Raw genomic sequence first — 21000 nt, 5'->3', positions numbered from 1 at the left:
GACCACGGATTAAAAAGATATTGAAACCAGGTGGCCGGTTTTGTTGCCTGCAGAACCAGCGGCGCTAGGACCGTGGACGCCAGCTGCCGCCTTGGCGCGTGTGGGGACGGAGGGCGCCTGCGGCTGCGCCGAACGTGCTGAAGCGGCTGCGGCAGCGGTGCGGGAGCCGGGCCGGAGCGGAGGTAGGAGCGCGTGCAGGGCTCGGCGGGCACAGCCTCTCCGGGCGGCCGGGCGGCAGGGAGGAGCGGCCCGCACCGACGCCAACTTTCCCGGCGACAGCACCTAACTTCCCGTCGCCGCTCCGGCTTCTGGCCGCGGCTGGCGAGGACACACAGTAAGTGCGGGCGGCGGGCCCCGCAGCGTCCTCTGAGGCGGCGCCGCCAACATGGCGCCCCCCGGCCCCGCGCCCGCCCGTCCTGGCTCAGGCACCAGAGGCGCCGGGCGGCGGGAACAGGCGGCTCCGGAGGGAGGGCCGGCGCGGGGGCGGCGGAGCCGGAGAACAATGGCGGGGAAAGCCCAGGGGCGCGGGGCGGAGGCCCGGGAGGACGGCGCGGGGCCTGCTCGAGCCGGGAAGGTGAGGGGAGTCGCGTGAGCACGCCCGCCAGGCCCCGCGCCGCCCACCCGGCCAGGCCTCGGGCCCTGCGCGGTGGGGCCGCCGGCAGCGCGGGCCCGGCGTGCGGAGCGCGGAGAGGACAGGACGCTTGGCGGGCTCCGGGCGCCGTGGGCGGTGGGAGCTGCGGCGCAGGGTCGGGCCGAGGCCAGGCGGGGGTCCGTGCGTGTCCGGGGGGCTGCGGGCGACCCCGGGAGCGAGGCCGCCGCTGCCTCAACGGGTCCTCGCGGGCCTCCGGGACTGTCCTGTGGGGTCCGCCGCCTCCTCCCGCCGGAGCTCTGGGGAGAAGCTGCCGGGCCGCGCCGGGACGAGGGGGCTCCTTGGGGGCGGCCGGGCGCGAACTTTCCTTTGCTCTGTCCTGCCTCGCGCTTTTCTCCAGAGCCAGCTGTGGAGGCGCTTGCGGGGTGTGTGTGTGTGTGTGTGTGTGTCCGCTTTGCGGGGTGTGCACAGCACCTGGTGTTTCACACGGCGCCCTGTGCGGGGTCGTATGTGGTATGTGCTCAGAGTCATGCTGTGTGTACACGGCAGCCTTGTCACTTAAGCTGTGTATGCAGGACCGAGTGTCATATGCAGTATTGCACAGTACCGTATGCTATATACAGTGTGTACATAGTACCTAGTGTCATGTACTGTGTGTACACACTGTCCTTGTCACGCTGTGTACGCAAGCGCTACCTGTTGTCTCATACAGTGTATACGAAATACTTGGTGTCATAGACAACGGTGTATACATAGTACCGCATGTCATGCATGGTGTGTAGGGAGTATTCTTGTCCTTAATCCCTTACCAACATTTTTACTAGGAATTTTCACAAGAAGTAAAAAGTAATTGATTTGAGTTCAATGTCTACTTGTATCTCTCACGTATTAACTTTGAGTTACTTACTTGCAGTGCCACTGTCACATTTCAAAACAAGTATGAATCTGCTTTGGCGCGGAGACTCTGTGCAGAGGTTGCACTGCAGGTTGTCAGTGTTTTGCCCCCCAGTAGTCTTGGTTTTTGAAATGTTTTGGTGTCTACGATTTTATAACACAGATGAGTTACAGTAATATGTATTAATATCATGTATTGTCTGTGTACTGTATATCAGCCACTGTGCAATTATTTACAAACATTATCTCACTTAAAACCCTTACATGTTATCTTAAAAGCATAGCAGTCCTCCTTTAAGTTACAGAAGGTTCACCTCCTTGTAGCACACCCCTCATCCCATCCCAGTGCATGACAAACAGAAAAACACACACAGAAGACAAGTGGGTGAATCAGATGTTTTGAGAGAGAATGTGATCCGTGTCACATGAAAGTTTGAGAATCCCTGGAAAAAGAGGTAAATAATAGAAATGAAGATAATGGGAAAGAGATAAGACTCTAAATCTAAGTACTCAATAAAAGTCTTTTTGGGTAATCATGGCTTAACTTTAATTTTTAAAACATATACAGAAATGAAGTATTGCTTTAAAGAAAGAGCTTATGTGTGCGTAGGTACCTGCTGTTATGTTTTTTTCTGTAGGAACTTCATAAAAAGTTACTTAGTTTGTATTGTGAAAATGCTATATGAGCTTTAATATCAAAATTAGTTACAAATGGAAAGAAATAGTCTATAACATAAAAATTATTTGGAGTTTTCTTAGTATTTGTATAATCCATTACATACTTTAGGAGGGAAACTTAGGAAATTAGATATTTAACTCAATTCAACAAATAATCTAATTAGATATTTAATCTTTCTTTTTTGTATATTTTCTATTTCAGAGTAGTAGTCTGATTTTTAACTCAGGTTTCTTTTAAGGGAAATTTAGCATCTTGGAATATATTTTCACAATTAAGGTGCAGGGTAAGATCTTTTAAATGTGTTTGATCAGATAGCAATAGAAATACCCTTATGTGCAAACACTGAAGCAATTTATTCACACTGTTAAATCATTGTAAAGTTGCATTTGCACTGGGTATGTGGCAGATTTCACTTACAGTTGGTAACATCAGCAATTGTCCAGACTGTTTGCTCCATAAATGGCTAAAAGTTTGTCTACCTTTATGTAAAATTAAAAAGAGAAATGATGAAGGTAATAGAATACTGTTGCATCAGAGTTTTGAAGGAGTCATATAGACTGTTATCTATATGTTCTTCAGAAATGAGAGTGATACATTTCCAGATCACATTATCTTATATGTTAGTTGGAAAATGTGTGTTGCTGAAAACTTGTACACAAAGTTTTATTTTTTTAATTGAATAAGTATAGTAGGTAAGCTAGTTTTATTTTAAATAAATGCTTTTATAGTTCAAGTTACTTCATAATTAAATCTGTTTCATAAAATCACATTAAAATTGCATTTTTTGTATAAGTAGAATATATGCAATTTTAATGTCTTAACTTCATTTATTAATACATTGTTATTTATTGAAACTCTGCTATGTGCCATACACTTGCTAGGTGCTGAGGTGAACAAGATAAGAGAGTTCTTGCCATTGCAGAGTTTATAGTTCAGAGTAACACAATTACTGAAGGAAGCACAATAAAGTGTAACAGAAGAGAGTAAGTCCAGGGTACTGTGGAACAGAAGCTGAATTACGATACATTGTATTTGAGTTAAAATTACTTGTGAGGTGTTAGCACTGATGATTTAAAATTTATTCTAATTTGTAACTTTTTTACTGTATTAACCACCTGAGGGTTTTTAAAATCAACTTACTTTTTTTTTTTTTTTTTTTTTGGCTACAGTGCCCTGGCATCAGCCTAGCTCACAGCAACCTCAAATTCCTGGCCTCAAGCAAACCTGCTGCTTTAGCCTCCTGAGTAGCTGAGACTACAGGTATGTGCCACCATGCCTGGCTAATTTTTTCTATATATTTTTAGTTGTCCAGCTAATTTCTTTCTATTTTTAGTAGAGCCAGGGTCTCGCTCTTGCTCAGGCTGGTCTCCAACTTCTGACCTCTACCAATCTGCCCATCTCAGCCTCCCAGAGTGCTAGGATTAAGACATGGGCCACCACTCCTGGCCTAAAAGCAACTTTCTTATGTTAATTTTTTACAGTACTCTGTTAAAAAGTAGACCTGTATTAAATACCAAACATATATTATGTTCTCCAAATATTATCTGGGCATTTAAGTGAAAGGTAGACCCATTTAAAAGTTTTTCAGTATTGGTTTTTTTGTTTGTTTGTTTGTTTGTTTGTTTTTCCTGGTTTGGTCAGCTTGTATGTTAAGTAAATTTAAAATATAATTTAAAGAATGTACGATCTTCTTTCTTAGTTTAAGCATTTATCATATGGACATAAAAGCAATATATACAAATATTTTTCAATGGATTTCTGTTGAGAGCTTGTCACATTAATTCTCATAAGTGGGATTAAAAATACTACTTAAAAAAATTTAGTTAGATACTATGGTTTATAGCAAGAGAATCTGACTTACATACATTTTAATTTGACTATGCACATTAGATCACTTTGCAAGTCCACTTTGCAAGCAGTTTCTAGCAAGCTAGGTTTTATCACAAACAGTGCCTGTGGCACTACCATTTTTTTTTTTAAGATGTCCATCATTGAGCATCTTCCATACTAGGCAGTGTACATTTTCCATTTAGTCTTCACAACAGCATCATGAGGGGAATGATGTTATAACGATTTTATAATAAGGGAAGAGACACAGTTAAATTGCTGGTAACCAAGTTCACACAGACATAATGAAATTGATTTCAATCCATGGGTATGACTACCAAACCTGTAGTATGTTATGATATTCTGTCTCCCTAAGACCCATCAACCTCTTGGGTCTTTGTACTGATATGCCTTCATGTTCCCAATGTACCTTTATAAGTCTCCAAAAGTATGTGATATTAACAGAATATAAAAACTATGCTCATTCTACCTACAAAAGCAGGAGGTGGAAAGGCAGGGATATTAGGAAACTCCTGGTAATCAAAACATTCCATATATAAAGTTCTAGTTAATTCCAATTTCACTGGTGATGATAGCTGGCAATCAAAGAACAAGTGTGGATAATTGGCTCATTTTCTTGCTGTCACTATGGTAGCTCATGTTATAAAGATAACTTGAGGCAGGAGCGGTGGAGGTGGGGAGACCTATGATCTTTATTTTAATACTTATGTAATGGAGAGAAATGTTTGAAAACACTTGGAATTAACTCCAACATTAAAGCATTCTTGTCTTCAAAGGGGAAGTCATTGTCTTGAGGAATCTTTTAACATACCTTCTCCTGGATAAGTTCAATTTACATTGAAATAGCTAATTTCTTGAAAGCTGCAGTAAATGTTAAGGCTTCAGAATTCCATTAGGTGTGCACTGTCATCTAAAATAAAATACCATTTCATGAGAAGCATGTGGTGAAGAGAGTAACAGATCGAGTGAGTTATAGCATCCACAGATCCAGATCATCCTGACAGCCATCCACAGTAATGTTCCAGTGGGTTATTAAATACGATTTTCCCATATTTGATAGCTATGGAAAGATTTTAGAAAAAAATTTTTTTAAGGAAGGCTAAGTATAGAGAAGCTCTCTCAACTTGAAAGCTATTATGAATTTTTTAGTTTTCTCTTTTTGTAGAGTCTTGATTTACCTGCTTATTGTTTGTTTTTCTATCTCAAAAGTGCATCTGAAAAATGCTGTTTGAGAGAGCAAGTCCTTAATTTTCAATTGAATTTTGACATGGGGCCCTTCCCCAATTAATATAAAATATGCTTATTTTAACTGCCTGGTCAAAAAATAAGAATAATTTATTTGGGATTTCCATTGATGGGAAATTTAATAGGTTTTGGGATGAGGTGTATTTACCATTAGAGATGTTATCTTTTTAAATTATAGACAATATAAAGTCTGAAGTAATTTTTTTCTACTGTACTTATAATTTATCATTTCTCTTATATGTTTGGAAATATCAAGTTTAATATCATTTAATATCAACATACCTGAAACGTTTCTTTTGAAATACCTACTTATTTACCACTCTTCACACATATGTTCTACACAATCTTAAGAAGCCTCTTACTTGTGATTAATATTCATGTTGGTTTGTTTCAGGCAAGAAACTGCCATTTGAATCATTTGAAAGTTTTTACTGTTTTTAAGGACTATTCAAATAAAACTAGTTTTAGTCCCAGTTACTTTCAAGTGACTTAAAAGCCAAACGACCAGCAGTCTAATATAAAGTTGGACTTTCTCTTGGTTCACCTGCATTTTTAGACAAATGCTGATGAAAAATGTACTATTGTAAGCCTTAGTTACAGTAGTATTTGTACCATATTGTTTTAAATGAATTATTTGGGATTTTAGGTGACAGTGCTACACAAGTCACATTAGGAAGAAACAATATTTAGCATGCTGGTTCTCAATCATGAGTGAGCATCTAAATTGCTTTTTAAATTTTTAAAAAAACATTAAACCAGAATCTCTGGGGATGGATCTAAGCTCTAAGTTTTAAAAGTTACACTTTTTTAAATGTTTCACGTTTCAAATTTTTTATTTTTCTAAGTGGTATTCATGCTTTCTTTTTAAATATTTCTTTTTGGAATAGATTATAGAAAATGGTGTACCCTGGGCCCTTTAGCTCTAAATCTCAGAAATTCTCTTTCAAGAATCAGATCAATTAAGTTTCCTGGGGAAAAAAAGACGATAATCAAAACAACCTGGGGGGAAAAAACACAACCTGAAAAATAAATGCATCCTGGAAGAAAGCCTTAAGTCTTTTCAGGTCCCTCAGAAATGCTACCGTGTTGCTAGGTAAGATGGATATCAAAGGTACCATTGGCTGATGTTCCCCGGTGGGCTCAGATATAGCTATAATCACAGGTAAATATGTACCATATCTTGAGGCAGGTAATATTCAGGAGATAGGCTGACATCCAGCTTGAATGTCTGGGCATTCCAGTAACTGGACTGAAAAGCAGCAGCATGGTGTTCCTGCCCCTTCTGCCCTCAGTGCTCTGGATTTCTCATAATCCTGTAGGAAAATCAGAAAAGCTTGGAAGCCTTTCCCTAGGGCAGCCGGACCAAGCGTCTTGGGGTCACATCTGCAATCTGTGGTGAGACAACCTGAGAAAGTTTTCCGGGCTCTGCCCTGCTCTCTGGCTAGCCTCCTCTTTTCCCTGGCCTTTATCTGGGTTTCAGATGATTCTTCCTGTTCCTTCAGATTGGGGGTGGCATTTCCACCTACAGGTTGTTCACTGGGTGTGGCCATCCAGAGGAGGAGATTCAAAGTCTTTCAGCTGAGTTCTAGAAGATTATGACTTACTTCCTTTGCCCTGGGAAGAAGTCCTTGAGCTGCAAGACCCATCCACAGCAATAGATTCAAAGCCTTTGGGCTGAGTATGGGGAGAGTATGACTTAATTCCTTTGTTCTGGGAAGAAGTCCTTGAGCTGTAAGACTTACTGTGGCTTCAGCCACTACTGGACAATATCTGTGTTCACTCCTCGCTAACTGGATTTCTCACACAAGCATTTTGAGGCTTCATAGTGATCCTAGGACCTAGGCAGTTGTGATAATTTCCACAGGTTTCCTTAATTCCTCTGTAATATAGGTTCATAATTCTCCACCAGTTTCACAAAAGTCAAGGTGCGTGGCAGATTGGTTTTAAAGGAAGAGGGACATCTAGGAAGTGACAGGAAAGCCTCCCTGGGCCTGGTACTGTTGACAGGGTGTTCAGGAGAGTCTGGTCCGTGTTCTTTATTTGCTTCTCCCACTGTGTGACATGGTCCTTCCCCAGGTGGCTGGATTCCCAGTGGTATCAGTGTTCTGTCTTCTCAGTTTACCTCGGGGGAGAACACACAAAGTTCTGTGTTTTTAAAGTGTGTTCAGTCAAATTTTCTAAATACACATAATTTTCTCAGTTTCAAATGATCCGATACAGTCAAGAATTATATTCTTAATTGCTGCTGTTAGAATTGCATTTTAAGGAGAATTTTTTATAAAATTTGATCTTGAACAGAGTAGGAAATGTTAGGTGGTTATACTATTGTGAGTCAGTATTCTTATGTAGGTACCATTTCATACTGTTATCCTAAATATTGTAAATAATAGGAAAGGAAAAGAATCTGAAGTATGAATCACAGAAAATAATTGTCTTTGAAAAATATGAATTATCTGAAAAAAGGCTAAACTGAAAATTGGCCACTTCAGTCTCTGGTCTCTGTCTCCGCAACTCAGTCCCCAGGCTCCTTTTGGAGTCTCCGTCCCTGCACTGTGGCCTGAGAACTGCTTCAAGGCAGTGAACTGGTGATATCTTAAACATAGAGTTTACATTTGGGAGAGCAACACACTAGTAAAGTATAACTAAATATATTCAGTTACCTTACATTTTAAATATCTGTACTCTACATTCTGGGTATGTTTTGGTGTATATGGGGATGGATTTTATACTTTATCAAGCCTTACACTTTGAGTAGACATTATATCACTTAGGAGAATGGCACTTTATTGTGAGAAAGGACAAAGGCTGAAACAGTCTAATGACGTGCATTGTTTTCACTCTTCTTTCTCTTCCTTTTTTATGGAACCCTGCTCCTTAGACGATGCAATGGTCACTAGTTACCTTGCCCATCCTATCTTCAAAGACAGTGAAGGGGAAAGTTCGAGAAATGTCATTGTGAGTAAATGAAATAGTTTGCCAGAATTCACCCAAAGTTAGCCTGAAAGCGTTACATGACTGGCCCAGCACCATCCTGGCAGGTTTCAGTGATTAGCCATGCCTCAGGCTGTGGCCTGGGTCTTGGCAATTTCAGGAAAATAATTTAGATTTAAAATACATGGCACATGTTAATAAACTATTGTAGCACAAAAGGCTTATATAATTCTCTCTACTTTTGTATGCTTGAAAAATGTCCATAACAGATACTTTTAAAAGTTAATAGTAACAGTAATGATGGAAACTTTCCTAGAGGATGGGGGAAAGTCTCAAAGGAAGAAGAGACACACGGAAAAATCAGGAATCATTGAAAATTCTTTGTTAATTGATAATTTTACATAGAAGCTACAAAAATAATCCTCTGCTGACTCCCCACTTGAACAAAGTGACATGTAAATTGGCTCCAGTGACTTTTTTCCATAAATATGATTCTGTGGTTTCTAGTCTATTTACAAGGTTTTGCAGCTGTTACTAGTATCTGATTTTAGAACATTTTCACTGCCCCCAAAAGAAACCGCGATGCAATATCAGTCGTCTCCCATTCTCTTCTCATCCCAGCCCCTGGCATTCACTATTCTACTCTCTGTCTCTGGATTTGTCTATGCTGGACATTTCATATGTGTGAAATCATATAATATGTGGCCTTTTGTGTCTGGCTTCTTTTACTTAGAACGTTTTCCAGGTTCATCCATGTTGTAGCATGTGTCACTACTTCATTCCTTTTTATGGCTGAATAATGTTTCATTGTGTCAATAATATTCCATTGGGTGTAACACATTTTGTTTATCCATTGATCAGTTGATGGACATTTGAGTTTTCCCCACTTTTTGGCTATTATGAATAATAATGCTGTGAATATACATGTACCTGTTTCTGTGTGGACATATATTTTCAGTTCTTTTGGGTATGTATGTAGAAGTGGAATTGCTGTGGTCATGTGGCAACTCTGTTTTCTTTATGAGGAACTGCTGAACTGCTTTTGAAAGCAGCTGTACCATTTTACATTCCTACCAGCAATGTATGAAAATACCAGTTTCTCTGCATCTTTGTCAGCACTTGTTATTGTCCAGATTTCCTGACTATAGCTATCCTGGTGGTCGTGAAGTGGCATCTCATTGTGATTTTCATTTGCATTTCTCTAATGACTAGTGATGTTGAGCATCCTTGTGCTTATTGGCCGTTTGTTTATCTTCTTTGAATAAATGTCTGTTCACATCCTTTGTCCATGTTTTAGTTGGGTTGTCTTTATATTGAATTGTAAAAACCTTTTATGTGTTTTGAGTAGAAGTCTTTTATCAGATGTAGGATTTGCAGGTCTTTTTGACCATTCTGTGGCTGTCACTTTCTTGATGGTGTCCTTTGAAGCATAAAAGTTTTTAATTTTGACGTAGTCCACTTTATCCATTAATATTTTTTCTTTGGTTGCCTTTTGACATGATATGATCCCTTTTTTCCAGTTTGTTTGCATTCCACTGTGTAGATGCCCTGCACTGCATTCCACCAGTTCCTTGCGGATTTACTATTACAAAGACTGCTATAAGACATGAATGTGTAGGTACATCATTTTTGATTTTGCCAGTGGGATTACTGGGTCAAAGAGAAAATGCATATGTAATTTTGGTGGTTATTGCCACATTCCCCTCCATAAAGATTGAGAAATTTTCTGTTCCCACCACTGCTGTATGAGAATCCCTGTTTCTGTACAGTTGTATGACAGAGTACATTGCCAGGCTTCTATAGTTTTGTGAGTCTGATAGGTATTAAATAGAAATGCTATATTAGATGTAGTTTAGAAATTGGTCTTCTCTAAGAGAAATTGTCTTTCCATAACTTGACCTTTTGTGTTGTGTTTTCTGTTTGTCCATATCTTTTGCTCAGTTTTTCCATTGGGTTTTTGGGGCTTTTTCTGAAATTTTAGAGGTTTCTTTTTTTTTTTTTTTTTTAACATATCAAGGATATTAACCCTTAATTCATAATTTAATTTGTAAAAATTTCTTTTACCTATCCCATTTGTCATTTATATTTTTACCTTGTTTATGGTGTACTTTGGACATATAAAAGATTATAATTTTGCTTGTTTGCTTTAGGTTTTGTGGGGTCTTTTTGTGTTTTTGTGTGTATGTGGTGGTAGTCACATTTTTCAGCCTTTCACTTGCTTTGCTTCTGGATTTTGAGTCATAGGAAAGGCTCAGGCAGGAGGATCTCTTGAGGTCAGGAGTTTAAGACCAGCTTGAGCAACATAGCAAGACCCTGACTCTATAAAAAGTAGAAAAATTAACTGGGTGGGGTGGCATGTGCCTGTAGTCTAAGCTACTTGAGAGGCTAAGACAGGAGGATGGCTTGAGCCCAGGAGTTTGAGGTTGCAGTGAGCTATGATGATGTCACTGCACTCTAGCTCAGGCAAGAGTACAAGACCTTGTCTCCAAAAACAAAAAAACAAAAACCTGGAGTCTGTCTTCTCAAACCCTGCCACTGCTTTATCAATTAAATTTATTAAATCCTTTGTTGTCATTTAAATGATGTTCACTGTATCTTCACCAGGAGTAGATTCTATTTCAAGAAACCACTTTCTTTGCTCATTCATAAGAAGCAGGTTCTCATGTGTTAAAGTTTTATCCTGTGATTGTAGCAATTGAGTCACATCTTCATCTTCCACTTCTTTTTTTTTTTTAATTTAGAAGGCATTCACCCATGATTTTCTAGCTTCCACAGTTGCTACTGAGAAATCTGATACCAGTTTGTTTTATGACCTCTCCTGTCACCCACCCTGGGGAGCCTTTCATCTCCTCTTCTTACCACCAGTGTTTGGCTTTCCAGGTGGATGTGCTTTGTGCTTCCTTCCATTCATATGCTGGGCATTTCATGGTCTTTGTCCATTTGTAGATGCCAATTTTCATTGGTAGGTACTTTTCTTGAATAATTTTTCCCCTCTGTTTTCATTCTGTAACTCTTGTTATTCAGATATTGTATCACAAAGTTTTTTTCTCTTATTTCCTATTTGTGCATTTCTTGTCTTTTTTTTCTACTTTGTGCAAGATTGCCTTAACTTTATTTTCTAGCCCTTTAATTGAATTTGTTTATCATAGTTTAAAGTTTTTTGAATATTTCTATTTAGAGTATCCTATTTGTGGTTTATAGGTGCGATTCCATTTCTTACTCTTCTATGATATCAATTATATGTATTTTATATTTGCTCCCTGTGACCTCTTTCTCTCTTTTGTGGAGAAGCCGGTCTCAAATGTCTGGTGATTCCTGGCTGTCTGTTTGTATTTATGAGTGAGACATTGGGAAGCTAATTGGACATTCTTTGTGTGGGTTTTACTGTTGGGATGTCAGGTGGTCAGATGGCTGATTCTTTAGGTTCCTTCAGATGTCAGTGTCTGAAGATTCTTTCTCTGGGATCCTTTAATTTCTCCAGAAAGGTACAGTTTGGTCTCTTGTCTGAGCCTGAGACCAGTCATCTGGAATTTGGTGGTAGAAAGGGACTTTACCTGTTCATGATTCAATAGGTAGCTTTTCCCTTAAAAGCCCCCCCATGCCCATCCCACCCACTCCAGCTTAAAATCCCCACCTTGCTCGCCTATGGAAATGGTATTGAGCCCAAGCTGCCCACAGTCTGCTTTCAATCCTGCGTGGCCTGATCTGAGTACAGCTCTCCACCTCCTTCATGCGATTCTCCTTATTCACCACACTCCCGCCACTGTCCTTTCTCAGTTATGTCTTTACATGTGTTTTCCCCTTGGTGTGCCTAGCTGTTTTACTTCATTTATGATCTCCTTAACTTTCTATGAAAGGCAGGATTGATTAGGTTGTGATGTGAAACAAGCAACCTCAAACCTCAGTGGTTCAAAACAACGGGTCTTGCTCATGCTGCCCATCCATCGTGGGTTAGTGGGAGCTCTGCCTCGAATGGTCCTCCTTCTGGTAGCAGGCTGACAGCAGCCACCATCGGGGCGTTGCCATTGCCTGTGGTATATAGAAAAAGTGTAGCAAATCAGAGTAAGATTCTTGAATCTTCAAATGCCAAGTGTCATAAATCACTTTTTTAGGGCTATGGGGAAGTGTGACAACCCAAATAGGTGGCCAGGCAAAGATCTCAATCAGTGGAGGGTTACGAAGCCAAAGTTCAAGGACAAACCACAGAAGCATCTGTGCCCTGTGCTATCTGAAGACGGATTTGGAAACTCAGTATTTAAAGAGTGAGGGCATATAGAAAGAGAAAAGGGGAGAGGGTGGGCCATGATGCAAATGGTCACATTCTTGTGAGATTTTAGTTACTGCCAGGAAATCTGCATTTTACACAAGGTTAAGGAAAATGTTTGAAGAGAAAAGGGAGTAAAGGAAGAATCGGTTATGCAGATGTCCCTGGGTAGCTGGAAGAAAGAATGGTCTTGTCTCTGTTCTGCACTTGGGAAGATAAACTTGTAATCCACATTATTAGTGTGGAATCAAAGTGGACTTTAGTTTTAGGAGCTAGACTTAGCCTGCAGACCCGGAAGTTACAATTTGCATGTCCTCATTGATGGGAGGCCAGCAAACAGTGTTCTTATGAATGATCTGTGGGAACTGTCCATGTAGATTCCTGAAGCCATTTACCTTTCTGTGGCAATCTGGCCTGTAGTGTTAGTAACAGCTGTTCATTTGCAAGAGGGTGTTGCATGACTCAGCATCTGGGCCTGACCTTCCCTTTGGCATAGGGAGTTGGAGGGTCCTGAGATTTTTATTTTCCTTTACAAGTGCAATACTGCTGGTGCTTAGGACAACTAGAAGTATTTAGTGAACAACACTGATGACCACCATAGCAACCTTGACCACCCAATCTAAAGTGGCCCTCCCCATTGCCTGCTGATTTTTTCCTTTTCTTTTCTTTTTTTCACAGGACTTGTCACTATCTGAAATCATCTTTTTGTTTTCACATTTATTGTCTGTTCCCCCAATACCCTCAAATATTAACAGTAAGCCATATAAGCATAGGAACCTTTCTGAATCATTCACCACTATATCCTGAGTACCTAGAGCAGTGCTTAGCAAGTAGTAGGTGCTCAAAAACATTGGATGAATGATTCTAGGTTAATTTTGAAATAAGTAAAATTTTACAACACTTCCCACTAAAGGGAATATGCACTTTTAATAGAACTGGGCACTTTTCCTATTTTCTTTAATGTCCGTTAAACAAAATTAGGTGTGCTTTTGATATGAATTGCTATAGACAACTGAGAGTAATTTTCTTTGATAGTAATAGAGTTAATTTTTAAGCATTCAAAAACATTTTAGGAAAAGTCATTAGAAATGACCATCATTAATCAATACAAACTAGAAAGTTATCACAAAAATACAATGCATTATGTTTATAATTCCATACATTTCCAATTGCAGTATTGATTTAGGTCACTGGTAAAAAACTTTGTTGGCCCAACAACGTGGAGTGCAAAATTATGCAAAATTAGTAGTGTTGTCTAACAGCAAATATTTTCAACTCTTAGCTATATTTTTATGAGAATACTTTTTTATCTTTGCTGAATAGGGAGACATTTATGTTATATTTAATCATAATTTTACATGACAAGATGTAAAAAAAAAAAAAAAACCTTTTAACCTCCTTCTAGTTCTTTCTGTCCCTGCAGAAATGAATAGTCACTAATAATTATTACTCCCTTTTGCTTGCAAATGACATTCTTCCTTATGAAAGAGTTTTTCCTTTCTGTGAATAAAAAATTTTTTACATTTCGAAATTTTAGCTTTATATATTTATAGGCTGTCTTCTATTAGAAGTGTAAAATATTAGGGTTTTTAATGGAGGAAATTTGTAATTTAATATTTGTTAGGTTTGGACACATAACCCACTTTGGATAAAACCAAAATCATTTATAGCAAGTACAGAAACTAACAGCCTAGGTTTCATAATGTAGTTCTAAAATTTTTAGATCAAGGTGATATACTCATTTTTTATGTAGTAAATTGTTGATAAGCTATTACAACTCAAATCTCTTCAATAATTTATGATTTTTTGCAGACTTCCATTTTTATGGAGAAATGTGTAGACAGCAAAACTGTGCTTTAGGTCATTTTTGTATGTGATAGTGTTTTTGATGTGTTCAGAATGCAAAAATTTGGCTCACACCTGTAATCTTTGCACTCTGGGAGGCTGAGGTGGGAGAATTGTTTGAGGCCAGGAGTTCAAGACCATCCTGAGAAAGAGTGAGATTCTGTCTCTACAAAAAATAGAAAAATTAGCCAGGTGGAGTAGCACACGCCTGTAGTCCCAGCGAGTCGAGAGGCTGAGGCAGGAGAATCGCTGGAGCCCAGTAGTCTGAGGTTGCAGTGGGCTGTGATGACACCACTGTACACTGGCCCAGGCCACAGAGTGAGACTCTATTTCAAAAAAAAAAAAAAAAGAAAAAGAAAGCAAAAATTTGAATTATGCAATCAGCACTCAAAATTTCTGTTTATATAGATTCATTTACTTCCCCAGGATACAGTGTTTTACAGTGTTTTGGAATTATTAAATTCAGACTTTTCCATGTTAAGCTATGGATCCCATGCTGAACAGTGTACGGTCTCTGTCCCACAGAATGTAAACAAACTAACTCTTATGGGAACTGTGCTGTGCTCTGGCAGGTCCAGTGCACGTTGTATAGATACATAGGACATTTTTTTTTTTTTTTTTTTTTTGAGACAGAGTCTCACTCTGTTGCCCGGGCTAGAGTGAGTGCCGTGGCGTCAGTCTAGCTCACAGCAACCTCAAACTCCTGGGCTTAAGCGATCCTACTGCCTCAGCCTCCCAAGTAGCTGGGACTACAGGCATGCGCCACCATGCCCGGCTAATTTTTTGTATATATATATTTTAGTTGTCCATATAATTTCTTTCTATTTTTAGTAGAGACGGGGTCTCACTCTTGCTCAGGCCGGTCTCGAACTCCTGACCTTGAGCGATCCACCCGCCTCGGCCTCCCAGAGTGGTAGGATTACAGGCGTGAGCCACCGCGCCCGGCCAACATAGGACATTTTTATGCATCAAATACTTGAGGCTAACAGAGAAGCTCTTTATAGTGCCCCAATTTTTTTGATTAAGCAGGAGAAAATTGAATACTTTCTTTTCACTATTCTTTTATATTGACTTCAATAATTTTATGGCATATTGCTGAATTTCTATTTAGGAGAAGATAATTATTTTCCTTAGGATTCTTTAGATTTATAAATATTAATAAATCTTTTCAAATATGGCCAAAGTTATTAATTTACATGTGATATACTTTTTTTGTTCTTATTAAAAACTATGTTTTCTCCGGCTTGAATTTGATCTTCTGGCTTTAGAAAAAGTTTATGTATGTCTTTTCTCTCTTATATAGTCAACCTCATCCTCTCAAGTGAATCTTTTTATAGAATCTCAAACATTTTGAAGTCTTTCATATTTGAAACAAACAGTTCAAACCTGACCTTTGTTGGAACAAGATTAACTGAATGTGCATTCTTTCCTGAAACCCTATTGAAATGAGCATTGTTATGTGTGTGTGTGTGTGTGCGTGTGTGTGCGTGTGCATGTATGTATATCCATATATATAGACAAAAAGAATGAGATAGACTAGAGTGTAGAAAAGACGACATTTTGGAAACTGGAAAGAAAGTGGTGGAAGTGTCTTGATTTAGCAGGAAAGGTAAGTGCCTGAGAGGGAAGGTCAAGGAACATGCCACTTTGAGCCTCAAAACCATGGAAATCTCAAGAATTAGAGGCACCAGGTCTCTCTAGGGGTGGGGAAGTGAAGGGGGCTGAGAATAGGGTGATCGCTCCCAGTCTGTGGTAGTTACGTGCACACAGCCCTACCCCAGCACCTGCAGCCAGCTCACTACCCTTTACTGCAAAAGCCTTGAAGTGTATTTTCTGAAAAGGGCAAATGAGAACAGTTCTCATTTAGACTGTCTTGAAAGTGGGTGATGCCCTTCTAGAAACAGGGGTACTAGGAGACAGTCTAGACTTCTACTTCTGGCCATGGCAGAGCAACTACTAATGGACTTACATTCCCACCATCCATGATGAAACTGGGTAAAATGCATGAGGCTATTGCTTTCCAGCACTGGGCAATAGGCAGTATAAGACTGCAGTCCCGAGAGGAAGTAAATAGAGGAGATGAGCCCACAGTTGCCCTGCTTTGTGTCTGGGGAAATGTCTGCACTGATCTTGGGGAGCTGGAGATGTGATAAGAGGTCAGAGCAGTTGTGAGTGTCAGCACGTTGTCCTGGTAATTAAAACAGTGAATGCTGGTTTAACTAGAAAGTGGGGTATGACTTTATTGAGAAGATAAGAGGAAGGATAGCGTATGTGCATTTGTGTTGGGGGTGGGTGTATGTGGACGAGATTAATTGACTTGAGGTAGGACGTCAGTAGGTAAGGGTGGGGCTTATAAATACAGAGGTAAGTACCAAAAAACAAAACTAAAATAGAGGGCAGGGATTGCCGTAGGGTAGCAGCAATAGGGGACGGGGTTTGGGATTGTTTGATTTTTGAAAAATCATATGTACATATTTTAATTAAAATGAGGATAAAATTTGCATAACCGTAGACCTTCCTGTGCCTTCTCATCTCTTTCCAGGTCCTTTCCCATCTGCTTCCTCCCTTTGTTCAGTCTGTCTTCTAGGAAGGGCTCTCTTTCTGTTTCAGTTTCTCCACCTGTCACTCCTTAACCCACCCTACCCTGATCTGGTTTGGAACAATATTATTTCAACAAAATAATATTACTCTTGCTAAAGTCACCAGTGACCAACAGTTTGCTAAATCTAGTGGACTTTTCAGTTCCTTTTGCTTTTTGACTTTTCAGTGATACTCTGCACTTTTTGAAATCCTATCTTCACTGGATTTCTATAGGATAGCTCTCCTGGATTTGCTCTTAGTTCTTGGGGCCTAGGTCTCTTTCTGCCATATTCTGTCCTGGGGAAGTCAAATCTGCATTTATGGTTTTGGTTACTATTACGTGTCTCACAGATCTTCAGCATGTGCTCTCCTGAAGTCCTCAGCTGTATCTCCACATAGCTGCTTGGCATCTTCCCTTGGATTTCTAAAAGGCATCTGAACTTAGTCTGCCCCAAACCAAACTGAGCACACACATGCACACACCACTGCCTTCTGCAAACTTAGTCTTCTTCCTACAGTCCTTACTTCAGTACCCTGTGTAAGACAGAAATGGAAACTTTGTCCTTGAGACTTGCCTCTCCCTCATTCCCCGTCCAAAATTAAATCCTGGTGATGTTTTCTCTTCATTTTGCACCCTGTAGCTGGAAGCAACTTAAAAAAAACTATCATTTTCCAAAACTGCAGTTAGTCTTCCATTCCTTGTCCTGCTTTTTCTCAACAATTCTCCTCCTCTTCTTCCTCCCCCTCCTCAATTCAAAATTTACTACAAAGCTACAGGAATCAAAACAGTGTGGCACTAGAATAAGGATAGACATATAGACTGATGAATTAGAATTTATTGTTCAGAAATAAACCCATAGATCTATATGGCCAGTAGATTTTTGACAAGACACTGAATCCATTCAATTCGGAAAGAATAGTCTCATCAACAGATGATGCTGGGATAACTTGATTTCCACATTATAGAGAATGAAGTTGGACCTCCTACCTCACATCATATATAAAAATTAATTCAAAAGGGATCAATGACCTAAATATAAAATCCAGAACCCTAAAACTTTTAGAGGAAAACAGAAGTTAATCTTCAGACTTTTGATTTTGCAATGGATTTATAGGTATGACACCAAAAGCATGAGCAACAAGAGAAAAAATAGATGTTATAATTTATCAAAATTTAAAACTGCTATGCATCAAAGAACATTATCAAGGAAGTATAAAGACAACCTAATGTTTACGAAGCTTATTTCTGACATGGGACTAATATCCAGAATCTATGAAGAACACTTACAACTCAACAACAACAAAACAGGCAACCCAATTCGAAAATGGGCAAAGGACTTGAATAGACATTTCTCTAGAGAAGATAACAGATATCCAATAAGTACATGAAAAGATGCTCAACACCATTAGTTGTTAGGAAAATTCAGATCAAAACCACCATGTGATACTGCTTTACACCTACTAAGATGGCTGTTTTATTTTTTGGGGGGGGAAAAAGAAAAAATGGAAAATGGCAAGTGTTGGTAATGTGGAGAAATTGGAACACTTGTACAGTGCTGGTAGGATTGTGAAATGGTACAGCTGCTGTAGAAAAGTGTTTGCTGATTCCTTAAAAGGTTAATCATAGAATTACTATGTGAGCTAGCAACTCCACTTCTGGGTATATACCCAAAGGAATTAAAAGCAGACTTCAGCAGATGCCTGTGTGCCAGTGTGTCCTGCAGCGCTATTCACAGGACCCGAAAGGTAGAAGCCACCCACGTGTCCAACAGGGGAATGGGTAAGCGAGTATGATATTCCATACAGTGGAATATTATCCATCCATGAAAATAAATGAAGTTCTGACACAGGCTGCAACATGGATGAACATTAAATCATTATGCTAAGTGAAATAAGCCAGACACAAAAGGACAAAGAGTGTATGTTTCCACTCATGAAGTATCTAGAATAGGCGTATGCATAGAAACAGGAAGTAGCTTTGAGGATACCAGGGGCTGGGAAGAGGGGAGAATGAGAAATTATTGTTTAATGGTTGTAGAATTTCTGTTTGGGGTGACAAAAAGGTTTTGGAAAATAGTGATGGTTGCAAAACACTGTGCATGCACAGTAATTAATGCCACCAAACTGTATACTCAAAAATGGTTAAGGTGGCAAATTTTATGATAACATGTTTTACCACAATTTAAAAAAATTAAAACTGAATCCCCGTCCCCATCAGCCTCTGCGGTGGACGCAGGCGGCCCGCTTACCTGTCCCCGCAGCGCCACCTGTGGGCCGCCACTGGCACAGCGGGTCCCGGTGTTCCGTAAGTGCCATGACGGGGGCTTAAGAAAACATACAAGTTGTGATTCAACAAAGCTCACAATCCCTCCGCGTTAGGGATTTCTTTTTTTTCCTTTTTGAGACAGAGTCTCGCTCTGTCCCTCGGGCCAGAATAGTGTCGTGGCGTCCTCACAGCTCGCTGCAGCCTCAGACTCCCGGGCTCCAGCGAAGCCCTGGCCTCCTGCGTCGGCCTCCGTGGGTGGCCGGGGCTGCAGGCGCCGCCGCGCCCGGCCGGCCTCGCTGACTCCAGGTAGGGACAGGGCCTTGCCCGGCTCGGGGGTCTCGAACTGCTGGCCTCGGGCGACCCTCCCGCCTGCGCCTAGAGCGCCAGGGTTCCAGGCCTGAGCCGCCACGCACGGCCAGGGTGTCTTAATTTAGGACTGTGACGTGCGCGTTTTCTCAAAGTTTGTGTATGACTCAACATTTTTCTGATAAGAAAGCCAAAGTCTTGGCCTGGCGCGGTGGCTTCTGTGATCCAGCACTCTGGGGGGCCGAGGCGGGCAGATTGTTTGAGCTCAGCAGTTTGAGACCGGCCTGAGCAGGACTGAGACCCTATCTCTACTAAAAAATAGAAGGAAACTTGGCCGGGCAACTAAAAATATTTTTAAAAAATCAGCAGGGCGTGGTGGCGCATGCCTGTAGTCCCAGGTACTCGGGAGGCTGAGGCAGGAGGATCTCTTGAGCCCAGGAGTCTGAGGTTGCTGTGAGCGAGGCTGATGCCATGGCACTCTAGCCCGGGCAAAAAACAAACCAAGAAAAAAAGCCAAAGTCTTAAAAGTGCTCGTGACCCCTAGAGAAATAACTGTTTCAATATGTAGAGAATCTATTGCAAATAGTGGGCCAGCCTTTTCTTTTGAACAACTCTCTGGATGGACTTTGCAGAAGAGAAACTTGTATTTGGCCAAAGTTTCCCTTCTCCGAAAATTACCTCAGGGCAATTTTCTAGGAGTGACTGTGGGTATCTTTATGGCCTTCTCTCCCACCCTGACAACTGAACCTAAACATTTCTGAAGGAAGGATGCTCTTTGCCAGCAGGGAGCCTGGGGCCATCTATCAAAAGAATGCCTTTGTGGTTTTCCCTTTGGGGGCTGGAAAACTGATAGTGATCGCTAGACAACGGCCTTGGAATTGAAGTGCCTGGGGACAGAACACAAGAGAAGGAAGGGGATTTGGTTAAGTGTTGCTGTACACTATGTTTTATCCCTTTTTGAAAAGAAAAGAGTAGAATTTCTTTAAATTCTGGCTGTGAAACTGTGCTACTTATTCAGACACATCTTAAAACAAGGCCAGGGAGGACCAGGCCTCGTAAGAGTTATTTTTGTGTTGCTAAAAATTTAGAAATGTGAGCTCCTCTGTCAGTCTTAGTTTGAACCCCAACTCTGCCACTTACTAATTGTGGGACTTCGGGTCGGTCACTTGGCCTTTCTGTACCTCAGTTTTCTTATCTGTAAAATTGGAATAGTAGTATCTATATCATAGGGTTTTTGGGAAGATTATGTGTGTTAATATGTGAAAAGTATCTTGAACAGTGAATGCTGTATAGTATCACTCAATAAATATTAACTATTATTATTCAAAGAAATTTTAGAATGGAGATTTGGGGATGAAAATGGGACTTTGAGCAGCATAAGTTATAATTATTAATAGTTTACAGTACTCTACTTAATTTGAATACAAAGAGCCTTGGAAACATGAAAGAATGAGGCATCACAGTCTCTACGTGCTAGAACTTTATAATCTCTTGTGGAAAATATTTAACAATTTGAGAGCAAGGCCTAGTTGGCAGTATTACACATTAAAAGC

General features: G+C 40.4%; 1 long non-coding RNA gene across 1 annotated transcript in view; it reads left to right on the top strand.

Annotated features, from left to right (window-relative positions):
• The first annotated feature begins 296 nt into the window (after positions 1 to 296).
• The window catches only part of LOC138385469 (uncharacterized), a 70432-nt gene continuing 49728 nt past the window's right edge, over positions 297 to 21000 (top strand). The window contains exons 1-2 of the long non-coding RNA XR_011233719.1: positions 297 to 334; positions 3332 to 3422. This is a non-coding gene — a long non-coding RNA (uncharacterized lncRNA). The remainder of the gene's footprint in view (positions 335 to 3331; positions 3423 to 21000) is intronic.

Source organism: Eulemur rufifrons, chromosome 6 (assembly GCF_041146395.1).
Source record: "Eulemur rufifrons isolate Redbay chromosome 6, OSU_ERuf_1, whole genome shotgun sequence".
Lineage (NCBI taxonomy): Eukaryota > Metazoa > Chordata > Mammalia > Primates > Lemuridae > Eulemur > Eulemur rufifrons.
The sequence above is the reverse complement of the archived record's forward strand: the minus strand, read 5'-3'. Positions and strand labels throughout refer to the sequence as shown.